Source organism: Crocodylus siamensis, chromosome 2 (genome assembly GCF_052110815.1).
Source record: "Crocodylus siamensis isolate JL-2025a chromosome 2, ASM5211081v1, whole genome shotgun sequence".
Taxonomy (NCBI): domain Eukaryota; kingdom Metazoa; phylum Chordata; order Crocodylia; family Crocodylidae; genus Crocodylus; species Crocodylus siamensis.
The window spans coordinates 96,051,877-96,064,892 of record NC_143396.1 but is presented as its reverse complement, the minus strand read 5'-3'; the positions used below and the strand labels follow the sequence as shown (position 1 = coordinate 96,064,892).

Below are 13,016 nucleotides of genomic sequence, written 5' to 3'. Positions count from 1 at the left end.
GATGAAATATTTCATCTGATTCTTAGAAGTCTGATGATATTCAGACTATGGCCTTTTCTAAGCTTGACAGTGATGAGTTCTCCTTGCTTTCAATGAAAAGCATAGTAATGCTTACTTAAGTAAGTCAAATGCTGTAAGAACTCACTAGCCCTAGTTCATATAAAACCCATGAATTCATCTAAAAATCTCCATACATAAAGATCATAGTATTTTCTTGCTTACCACATGCCTCCAATAAAACACAAACCTTATATTTGGGAAGGTATAAAGAAAATAAGATTTTTCTAGAGTTATGCCACATACAGCAGGGACAGAACTTAATCTTCAGACCATGTACCCTCCCTTTCCTCCTGAGGCAAAAGTTCAAACCTTTCACAGCTGAATTGACAGCATCTCTTGGCTGAAACTGTAGCTGCTGCTGAAGACTGGACTCCATGGACAGATCTAGGATTTTGAAAAGTGCTGAAACAGTCTTTAGGGCTGTGAAATAGGAGGAGAGAGAGAGACCAGGAATTGCAAAATTGCAAATTCTTCAGCAAAATTGCAGAAGAAAATATAGCTTGATTAGTGGAACATCAAGACAATTGACAAGGAGAGTGGGTCACGAATACCTATTGAGTGAAGAGCAATTAGCGGGAATCTAATTAGTAGATTCTAATAAGCCACCAAGTCAGAGCTGCCTTCATGAAAGCAACAGCATTTCTAGTAACTTCCACACAAGTGAGCTTTTATTTAATGATCTGCAGTGTTATTGTAGCTGTGATAGCCCAGGAAACATCAAGAGGCAGGGCTTTTTTATGATATCTTTTATTGGACTAACACTATAGTTTCATAGATTTCATAGATTTCATAGACATCAAGGCTGGAAGGGACCTCGGGAGATCATCGAGTCCAGCCCCCTTACCAGGAAGTGGACAATTTCAGGCATCAAGTTACCTGAGGAAGGACACTTGATGCCTGAAAGCTTGTCCAACAGATCTTCCAACAGTACAGTTGGACCAATAAAAGATATAACCAAAAAAAAAATCTTCTTTACCTCTTTTATTTGAAAGAATGCACATGGGAAACAAATATTTAACAGATTTTTTTACAGACATTTTGAACCAAAACCAGCACTTCCAAAGTCTTCATTTTTGTTTATAAAAATTATTTGTCCAAGCAACAGAAATTTTCCAGTGTGATCAAAGTGACCAGTCACACAAAGCAATTAGCAAACTCTTAAATGAATATGCATAGCAGTTTGTGAGCAGTTCATAGACTGACACTTAGTGTACATACAGACATTCAGGAAGGTTAGGGAGAAGTTAGATTTAAAATGGCCACCTGACTCACAGATTCACAGAAGTTTAGGGCTGGAAGGGACCTCATGAGATCATTGGGTCCAGCCCCCCCTGCTCTGGGCAAGAAAGACTGCTAGGGTTAAACAACCCCAGTAAGGTGTGCATCCAGTCTCCTTTTGAAGATCTCCAGGATAGGTGCCTGCACTAGCCTCACTGGGAGTCTGTTCCAGAGTCTGGTCACATGAACCGTTAAGGATCTAACTTAATTCACCCAGGTGTGAATCCTACACTTAGATCCCTAGTTAGGTCAATGGAAATGCAAATTATACAGCAGTTCATGAAGGCTATATTGGTCTAAAAATGGCCGAACTGATCTAAGTTAACCCTACATCGGAAGTAGTTTAACTTAGATGAGTTCCAGCAAGACCATTCTAACTGAACTTCTGTACAGTTCCCAGTGCAGCCCTAGGGCTGGGAAAGCTCCAGGGCTGGGCTTTTCCTTCCACCACCACCCTGGCACCAGGCTATTTTTATCCCCTTGGGCCCTGCCTCTCCCTGAGATAGACAACCCACCCCATGAACCAACCAACGCTCCTCGCCCTCCCCCACAATCCTGTAAGCTGCCCTTAGTGCCAGTTTTACTGGCATTCACCAGTGCTGGGAACTGAGGAAGTAAATCAGGGTGGTGGAGGGCCAGGCATAATTGGGGGAATTGGTTATCCGTGGTGGAGGGTTGGGACTGAAAATAGCCCCTGCTCCTGTGGGAGTAACAGCCCCCCATCCCTGTGGATCCAGTTTGCCCCTCCCAATCCTGCCAAACCCTTCCAGATGCTAGCAGTCCCTCCCCTGTGCACCTCATTTGCCTCCCTAATCTCCCCCTGCAGACCCTACTTGCCCCCACCCAATCTTTCCAAGCCCCCACACCTCTAGCCCCACCCCAATTTACCTTAGACTAGGTGGTCATTTTTAACTCAATCTAAGCTCTCCCTAACCTCCTTGAATGTCTGTACATACTCTAGTCACAAAATATTTGTTAAATAATGGACAGTTTGCATGTAAACAATTTGCCAGCAGGAATGGAAAGGTCTACATTTCCAGAAGAAATTATATTAAGCTTACCCAGCTTTAGTCTTTCCCAGCCTTGGCTGGGACTATACATCTTGATGTCACACACATTTGACTGTGATCTTTTTCATTAGGAGAGAGGATGTGACATTCTTTTCTTCACCATTGGCAGCAAATACTGCATTTTGATGCAGTGCTAGATCTATACTAGTGTATGGAGGTTAAGTATTAGAAAGGGTCAAGCTTACAAAGGGATGTCCATGATTGTCTGTCATCTCTTCATGGACAATCCCTTCTAATCATGAACATCTCCTACTTGGCCCAGCCCCCCAGGGAGACAGAAAAGTAGGAGGGGGTACTCACCAGTCCCCTTCCAGTAGGGCAGGGCCCCCCAAATCCTGAGCAGGGCTCCCCCTTGCCTGAGAACAGCTTTCCCCGATGGCAGGCCCACTGCGCATGCCCACCAAACAGCAAAAAAGCCCAGTTAGGCTCTGGAGCAGTGTAAGACGCGCGGGTGAAAGCCCACCGTGCCCCCACTCCTCCGAAGCCCCCCAGACACATCAGACACCCCCCAGCAGCCACAGAGCCCCCTGCCAAACCCCAGCACAGCTGGAGGCAAGCAGGGCTCATGGTGGGAAAGGGTTAACCCCCCTCTCCCTCTCTCTCCGAGTGGGAGGAGGTGGCTGCGTGGAGCCAGGCCGGGTCAAGCCCCCACCCAGGCCCCTACTTCGCCCAGCCCCACAGGGAGCCACGCAACCAGAGCCACACGAACAGGCTGCGCAAACTGGCGCGCTGTCTGCCAGCGTGTGAGTTAGCGCAGAGTTTGCGCGGGAGGGTCGAAACCCTGCCTGCAAACCCACCAGGGTAGACAGTCCCAGCTGCAGCCATCCTACAAGAGGCATGGCATGCATGGGCACATGCCACACCCCGAGGGTCCCCTCAGGCTCTGTGGCACCCCCATCGGGCACCTCAGAGACTGCCCGTGGTTCCAGGCTCCATGCAGATGGAGCCCCTGGCTCTTGGCTGTGGGGGCTGCCTGTCCGTTTTTCAGGCTCTGGGGCCCAGGAGCATGGCCACCTCCCCGTGTGGGGTCTGCTCCCTTTTGGGGTCTCTGGCACACCAGCTGGAGGAGCTCCAGGTCACAGTCCAGAGACAGCGTGCCATCAGGGACTGTGGGCATGAGATTGACTCCTACTGCCAGGCCCTTCTCCCCCAGGAGCCAGAGGGTAGACCACCATCTCCCTCCAGGGCAAAGGAGGACTCTGGGACCTCCCACTCTGTCCAGTCTGTCCAGTCAGGGGCATGGACCAAGGTCGTCAAGGACCCTAAGGCCCGCCGCACCAAGGCCCCTGCCCTGCCGGAGCTTAGCAACAGGTTCACACCTCTTGCAGCTCCAGCAGAGCCTGCTGAGTTGCTAGCTCCCACAGGCAACATAGACTCACCTGCAGCTACCATCCCCACTCTCCTCAAGACAAAATATAAGGTGTTTGTTGTGGGAGACTCTATCCTGAGGGGGACTGAGGGGGCAATCTGCCGCTCCAACCCCTTAGCCCGGGAAGTCTGCTGCTTCCCAGGGGCCTGCATCCGGGACATTGCAGAGAAGATTCCAAAGCTCCTCGAGCCTACAGACCACTATCCTATGCTCCTTAGTCATGTGGGCACCAATGACATGGCTCGGAGAGCTCCCAGCCAGGTCATGAGGCGCTACAGAGATTTGGGAGTGGGGCTTAGGGGTCTGGGAGCACAGGTGGTGTTCTCGTCAATCCTCCCAGTCTTGGGCTATGGGCTGAGGAGGGAGAGGAGGATCCACATAGTCAACCAAAGACTGCGGAGCTGGTGTCATGGGGAAGGCTTTGGCTTCCATGACCACAGCCCGCTCCTTGGCGAGAGAGGCAGCGAGCTGCTGGGAAGAGATGGCCTCCACCTCTCTCCCCTGGGGAGAAGCCTCTTCTCAGCCGGACTGGCTGACCTGCTCCACCGGGCTTTAAACTAAGCCCGCTGGGGGATAGGGGGACTACTGCCACTGCTGGCCCACTGAGCAACCCTTGCAAAGCCAGCAGACCAAGGCACTTAAGGGAGCCCACCCTTGCCCCAGTCCTGGTACAATCTGTGGGCAAGGCAAGAGCCCCCAAGGGGACACTTGCCTGCCTGTACACAAATGCCAGGAGCTTGGGGAACAAGCAGGAGGAGCTCGTCCTCCTGCTCAATGCAAAGAATTATGATGTCATTGGGATAACGGAAACCTGGTGGGACTCCACCCATGACTGGACCACGGGTATAGATGGCTATACCCTGTACAGGAAGGATCGTGTAGATAAAAGGGGCGGGGGTGTAGCTCTCTATGTTAAGGAAAGCTACACGTCCCTGCAACCTGATATTGGTGACCAGGATGAACAGCTAGAGACCCTCTGGGTTAAAATTTGTGGGGAAGATGGGGCAGGGGACACAATGGTGGGAGTCTACTACAGACCTCCCACTCAAAGTCCTGAGCTCGACCAGGAGTTCGCCCTGGAGCTGGCTGAGGCCTCATGCTCCAGGACCGTGGTTGTCACGGGTGACTTCAATTACCCGGACATCTCGTGGGAGGATCACTCAGCAAAATCTGAATGGTTGCAAAGCTTCCTCTCGTGTGTGGATGACCTCTACCTGACTCAAGAAGTCTATGGGCCAACGAGAGGCAAAGTGCTGCTCGACCTGGTACTGGCTACAGGGGATGACCTAATGGGCGACCTAGTGATTGATGGGAAGCTGGGTGACAGCGACCACGAACTGATCGCCTTTACCAACCGTCGTAAAGCTGGCAAGTCAGTCAGCAACACAGAAATCCTTGATTTCAGAAAAGCCAACTTTGACAAGCTCAGGAGGCTTGTCAGCCAGGCCCTAAGGGACCATGACCCCAGGGAGAGGGGAGTTCAAGAAGAGTGGTTGCTCCTCAAGGGAGCGATCCTCAATGCACAAACTAAGTCTATTCCATCTCTAAGGAAAGGCAGCAAGAGGGCACAGCAGCCTCCCTGGGTCTCCAGGGATCTAGCAGGCCTCCTAAGGCTAAAAAGAAAAGTCTACAAAGGATGGAGGATGGGATTATTCTCCAAGGAGGATTATTCTGCACTGGTCTGGTCCTGCAGGGAGCAAAACAGGAAAGCCAAGGCTGTAACTTAACTCCAACTAGCTCCGAGCGTCAAGGACAATAAAAAGTCCTTTTTCAGATATGTGGGGAGCCGGAGGAAAAGCAAGGGCAACGTTGGACCCCTGCTGAACCAGATGGGGCAACTGACAACTGACGCCCAGGAAAAAGCCAACCTATTAAATGGGTACTTTGCTTCAGTCTTTCATCATGGGACACCTATGCCTGCTACGGGACAGGGAGGTCCGGGTGGGAGAGATCCTCTGCCCTCCATAAATGCTGACCTTGTGAAGGAACTTCTTAAGAAGCTGAATACCTTCAAGTCAACTGGCCCTGACAATCTATACCCCAGGGTACTCAAGGAGCTGGCAAGCGTCATAGCCCAGCCCCTGGCACGGATCTTTAAAAACTCCTGGTGCTCTGGTGTAGTGCCCGAAGACTGGAAGAAGGCCAATGTGGTGCCTGTCTTCAAGAAAGGGAGGAAAGTGGATGTGGCTAACTATAGGCCCATTAGCCTGACTTCTATCCTGGGGAAGATCTTAGAAAAGTTTATTAAAGAGGCCATCCTTAATGGACTGGCTGACGCCAACATCCTAAGGGATAGCCAGCACGGGTTTGCTGTGGGTAGGTCTTGCTTGACCAATCTCATTTCCTTCTATGACCAGGTGACCTATCACCTGGACAAGGGAGAAGAGATTGATGTCATATATCTTGACTTCAAAAAAGCCTTCTATCTGGTATCCCATGATCACCTCTTGGCGAAACTAGCCAACTGTGGCCTTGGCTCCACCATGATCCGCTGGCTGGGAAACTGGCTCTGTGGTCAGACCCAGAGGGTTGTAATTTATGGCAGTCACTCATCATGGTGTCCTGTGACCAGTGGGGTCCCTCAAGGCTCTGTCCTTGGGCCAACACTATTCAACATCTTCATTAATGATATGGACATTGGTATCAGAAGTGGACTGCCCAAGTTTGCCAATGATACCAAACTCTGGGGTAAAGCATCCACACATGAGGACAGGAGAGCAATCCAGGCTCACCTCGACAGGCTCAGCAAATGGGTGGATGAGAACCTGATGGTGTTTAACGCTGAAAAATGCAGGGTTCTCCACCTTGGGAAGAAAAACCTGCAGCATCCTTACAGGCTCGGCAGTGCTATCCTGTCTAACACTATGGAAGAAAGAGACTTGGGGGTCATCATTGACCACAAGATGAACATGAGCCTGCAATGTGATGCTGCAGCCAGTAAAGCGACCAAAACGCTGGCTTGCATCCATAGATGCTTCTCAAGCAAATCCCGGGACGTCATTCTCCCCTTGTACTTGGCCTTGGTGAGGCCGCAGCTGGAGTACTGCATCCAGTTTTGGGCTCCACAATTCAAAAATGATGTGGAGAAGCTTGAGAGAGTCCAGAGAAGAGCCACGCGCATGATCAGAGGTCAAGAAAACAGGCTGAGAGCCATGGGGCTCTTTAATCTGGAAAAGCGCAGGCTCAGGGGTGATCTGATGGCCACCTATAAGTTTATCAGGGGTGACCACCAGGATCTGGGGGAACGTCTGTTCACCAGAGCGCCCCAAGAGATGATGAGGTCGAATGGTCATAAACTACTGCGAGACCATTTCAGGCTGGACATAAGGAAGAATTTCTTTACTGTCTGAGCCCCCAAGGTCTGGAACAGCCCGCCATCGGAGGTGGTTCAAGCACCTACATTGAACACCTTCAAGAGCAAATTGGATGCTTATCTTGCTGGGATCCTATGACCCCAGCTGATTTCCTGCCCTTTGGGCAGGGGCTGGACTCAAGGATCTTCCGAGGTCCCTTCCAGCCCTAACGTCTATGAAATCTATGAAATCCCTTTCTAAGCTTTTGGAGGAGAGCACCAGAGACAGAGGATTTCTTTAGACAGTGAGGCCTCAAGCATATGTAGGCCATAGCGCTTGTGAAATCTGTAAAACATTCTGAAAAACAAGATACGAGTATATATTCCAATCTATTTTTGTAACTTTAAAAACAAGTTGAAAAGATACCAGAGAAATATTAATCTGAAACATAATGCTAAACGAAAAGTGGAAGAACTGGAACAACATATGGCAGAAGATACTTATCTTTCAGCTCTTTTTCAATCCAGAAGTAGCCAGGACTCTTGTTACCTTTAATAAGAGTTTGGCCTAAGGCCCACAGAATTTAAGCTCAGGACATTATCCAAACATACTTTAATATTTGACTAATCCTTAGAGCACTTGTAGTTAGGTTCTAGGGGTCCCAGAGGAGAAGGGAGCCCTGGACCTATTTGATTTCATGGAGCAAATTGTAGCATGAGGCTTAAAACTTAATGTGAATTATACTTATCAAATACCCACAAAAGGACATAATAGCGGCAAGGAAGAAAAACCTGAGGGCAGTCCCAGTAATTCTTTCAGACATTCATAACCAGAACAGAACATGGAGATCCATCTGCCCGCTAAGGACATTTTATCCTACCAAATTAAATTGCTTCTTTCTCTTGACCTTTGACCCAGCTACACAAGCAAAGTAGAAGGACACGAAAGCTCCATCACAGATGCCAGGGCAAAGGCATCCATAGTATTTCCTGCCTAGTTTAAAATCACCCATGCTGGAAAAAACTTTGCTTTCTGAGATTGGCAGGGTTGCTTGCTTTAGAAATTCAGTCAGGAGAATCTGAATGGCCTAGGTGAAAATGGAATTTTAATACAGTTCTGTGGTATTAATTTAAAAAAGAGGTTGGCTTAGTGTGTGATGAGCTTAGCACTCTATGAACCATCAGAGATTTGTATTAATGGAACCTAGTTCTGAAAGGCACTGATTTCCACAAGAGCTGAGTATACTAAGGGACCAATTCAGGATCCCAGTCCCTATACACAGATCTAGGGGTATAAAGAGGCCTGAAAGAACCCCAGTATAGGATCAAAGTACAGTCAGTATAGACACCTGGATGCTTCTGCTTCCTTTTTGCCTAGGAATCTCTGGCATGCCAGGGAAGACCCCAGGACAGGAAGCAAATAAGTCATAGCAATCAGGCCTACAAGCATGGAATTTCCATCAATTAAAGCAGCTCAAGACCATTCTACCTTATGCCATAAACCATTTCAGCTCCTGAGTGGCCAAGAATTTAGGCAACAAATTTTTCTTTCTCCCTTTTGGCCACACTCTTGACTATACCTCCCAGGAGAGGTAGCTGATGGGACAACACCCATAATAAATAATGACTTAAGTTCCCCCACCTTTTTTTTTATTATGTGGTTGGTGAAATTGCCCTACGAAATAACAGCCTTACAATCTTTATTTCTGAGCATGGTGTTTACCACCATGAGTAATTGCCCAGAAATAACATAAACAAAATAAAAGAAGAGCCACTAGCTTTTACTGTTTCTTGAAATATACATACAACAGAAAAGAGCATGTGCTTAGAATGCCCATTACCCGTGGAAATTTCCTTTTCTGATGTTACTATAACTTCTGTGCTGTTTCCCTTTTGGAACAGGAAAATGGATCCCAAAAAGAAATTTGACTTAAACCATACCAAGGCCTTAAAAACTTTTGCAGAGACTTTGGGTGTAAATGGCCATTTGATATGCAAGGTCCAAGGCAAAACTAAATTCTAGCCTTATGTCCTGAATGCTGTCTCTAGACACTGTTTACACTTTCCCCCCAAAAGGGTTGCTGTACAGAGAGACAGAATTTGAATTTCATAGGCACATATAACTTCTTTGCAACTACCCCTTTGCGAAAGGAAGGCAATATCTAATCCATCAACAAAAATATTAAAGATAAGGACAGGATGGCCTGTAGCAGAAGGTCACATCTGGGTTCTTTGTCACTTACATCTCTTTACACCTTACCCAATGCTCTCAGTGGCTAAGTACAGACAGTCAAAAAAACCAGAGGCTGAATTGATTCAATCTTCCCAGGTTAGTCTAAACTGCATAGATTGAACTGATAAGCAAGCAAACAGACATTCCCTTTTTTCTAGAAATGCAACCACATGCCTTGGAGCACTAGAGTGTGCCACCCTGCTTGACTACAGCAGACAGCTTGGGCCAAAGCTAGGCTCCCACCCTGCAAGCGGGGCTTGTGGGGGATGTGTGAAGCATCCTGGGATGCTGGAGGACTGAGTTAACTTGAATCTAAAGGGGATCTGGGGCAGAAGTTGAATAAACCGATTAAACTTAAATCATTTAAATCTGATACTACATCCTTCCGGGTTTATCTTAAACCGGTTTCAGCCATTTTGAAAGTGATTTATATGGACTGAAGTAGGGTGGCCATATGTTGTGTTACAGATTTGATCTGATATCCGATCATTTGTACCTGTTCATCTGTAATGTCTGTCCCTAGCCAGTGAGGGATATTCTGAAGCAGGTCCCACTCACCTGCTCCCACTCACATGTCAAACCTGTTCTTTCTTGAAGTAGCCTTTTAGAGTATATCTACACTACAGTCAATCAGAGCTAGCTTTAAGCTAAATAGCTTGTTTTCTCCTAGCAGCATGGCCACAATAGCAGAGAACTGAGCGTAGATTAAAAGTCCAAGTATTATGCAGCTTTTGTCCACGTAGCAGTGACTGTGGTATAGACGTACCCTTATTTCTACTGCAAGTAGCCCAACAGAAAAAACTCTCACGGGAAAGTTGGTTACATCCCTGTCACCGTTTTGTTTTGTTTTTGGGTTTTGGGGGGCGTTTCTTTGTGGGGGGGGGGGGCGGGGAATGGGGTAGGCACTCACGGGTATCCTATATTATTTGTTAGGCTAGTTTTCCAGCTACCTTCAGTTATTTCAGTCAGGACCCTTTGATACCAAAGCAGGTCTCCTATTTCATTCTCAACCCAACTCTAATTTTAAGCTGAACTGCATGTCATTTTAAAAAACACGAATGATCACTGCTTGTACCTGTATCTGATAAAGCCACAAAGCAATAAGCACCCACAAAACAATAAGCACCCTTAAATCCTATACTTTCACTCGGGATTGAGAATGCACAGTATCTCATAGGTTCTCAACTTAAATCAGAACACAATGAAAATTAAAATTAAAATTGCCTCCTATTCTTTACAAAGATATAATTTCTCAGAGCTCTCCAAATGGCTGCTAAGGCTAAGAGTTGGTCTAACATACGTTTCATTAAGAGCAAGTCCAAGGAAGTATATTAAATCAGATTGAGCTTTCCAGATAATCTATTTGGCAACGGGAAGTAGATTTGGAAAGCAGCAATGAGAGATCAGGATTACAGTTAACCTCAAATTAATACTCTCCATTAATTGCTGATTGCTTAATTTAATTATTACACATTAAAGAAAATACAAGTGTACCTACAGGCTGAAGGACACAAGGAACAGAAATGCTGCTGATGATAAAGCAGAACACAGCCCAGGTACGGCACATGAGCCAAACAAAGATATGATCTTGTGGCAAATATATAGCTTTGGGAAGCAGGACATCCTGATTTTGGTTTCAGCTCCCTGGCTGACTCCATTCCCCCATTTTGTAGAATGGGGATAACAATTATCTGCCTTGCAGGCTCTTTTAAGGTTCACTTCATTAATAAATGTAAAGCATCGTCTTCACAGAGCGGCTATCACCTCAGGATCTCCAGGTATTATTACTAGAGGACAAGGGGTACACTCTAGTCAGCTACTTTCATAGAGACCTTGGTGCAGTTCCTGGATTCATCTATCACTACAAACAAATCCAGAAAATTCTCTCTTGCTAAGATAAGCCAATATTAATTATTTTTGCCTTACTGAGCCAGTCATATTCTGCACAGCTCCAGACAGGCCTTGTAGTCCTGTCTTCTGCTGGATGCAATGCAATTGGTTTACTGATTATTTTTAACACTGTCATTTCAAAACGCATCTAAAATGTCTAGGTGCATTTTTGGTGTCACAATATAGATACTGAAATCCAACGCGTCTTCCATTGTTTCTCCTGTTAATTGGGAAAGGGGTCTGGGTGCCAGGTCTCCCACACAAGAAACAAATTAATTTCCATTTTTGCATCAATCCTGCAACATCTCTGCATTACTTAGACACAGTCACTGAAAACCTATGATATATCACAGCTGGTCCAGCATAGAAGTATCCTAATTCAGTAATCAGCATTGGTCTGTATACTTTACAATGTGAGTATAGTATACCTTACTATACTATCTGATGTGTACTGTGTACTTCTAAAATAGACCAAGTTCATATATTCCTTAGCATTTAAAAAATAAAGGCTTATTTCATAGGCGCCAAGTCACATACATCTAAAATGAACTACATGAAATGCTTGATGGCATTTTTTATTTTAAACCTGGGTTTATATTTGCTTCACTGTATGGTATTTTAGTGACTATTTCACACAGATGACCCTCTGAAATGCAAGGCTCCTTGACCTGAGTCATGATAAATGTTTATGGATGAGCATGAGAGGGATGAGGTAATAATCATCGGGCCTGATGCTCAGGTCGGCTCAAACTGTGCACAACTGAGAACCCAGGAAGTAGGGCGAAGGTGGCTGCTACCTCACCGCCTGGGCAATCTTCTGCACTGTTACAGTCCTAGGTATGTGATCTTTTTTGGTTGCCCATAACAGTCTTGAGAACTGGCTCACATAATTACCTAGGAACTTGCTTTTGTGTTTTGGTTTGTGACTCAAAGTTAATGATGATTTGAATTAAATGTTAAAAATAAAAGAATTCTCATCTTAGACTTAATCAAAAAAAGGTTAGTTCTGGGTCTGGTGAACAGATCAGTTTACAATAAGGGCCTTCTTTCCCATATACCTTTTTCCCAAAACCTGAACTGGACTCTTTCCCTCTGTTGTTGTTGTTGTAAATCTCTGCCTTTCCAGTGGTACCTGAATTACATACGTGCAGACAGCAGCAAGAAAGGCTGTTCTGGCAGCATAATTATTTCATTATGCTGCCAGGGTACTTTTCTAACCAGACCAAAGGAAAGCAGCAGAAAAGATACTGGGAATCTGCTCTCCCCAGACTTCCAGCCCAGTTTTGCTTTTTTCAGTGATTTGTGAAGTTTTGCTAAGTAGCCAAACCCTTGGATGTTTCTTTTAGCTGAAACAACCCTTCTGACATGAGCTCATCACTACAAAAGTCTGCTTGCACTATCTAATGGGATTTTGCAATCAATGACAGACAACAACACATACTGAGTACCAGAATGGGAGCTAGTCTAAATTCTGGTACTTGCTTCTCCAATGACTATTTGCACGGCCTGGACAAGTCACTTAAGCCCTTGTGTCTCTGTTTTCCCCATTTGTAAAATGTGGATTTACAGATAGGCTTAAATTATACAGCTAATTATGGATGAAGGCTCTGGGGAGATGGGCAGGGGACTAGTTCAGAGATTCTGGTCTGTGACCACTTCTCCTTGAAATAATATTGACTTTGCCTTGCAGGGTGGGAGGGATAAGTAGTAATTCATTCATCTTTTCAAAGCATGTTAAAAATGAAATGCACCACTTAAATATACTGTGTTAAGAATCAGAAAGGACCTGCCTGGGATGCAAAAAGCTAAGCCCATTCAAACCCT

General features: G+C 46.1%; 1 protein-coding gene across 3 annotated transcripts in view; it reads right to left on the bottom strand.

Annotated features, from left to right (window-relative positions):
- Positions 1–13,016, bottom strand: part of TRIM2 (tripartite motif containing 2) — a 146,102-nt gene that overhangs the window by 106,081 nt on the left and 27,005 nt on the right. The gene's annotated exons all lie outside the window — the stretch shown is intronic.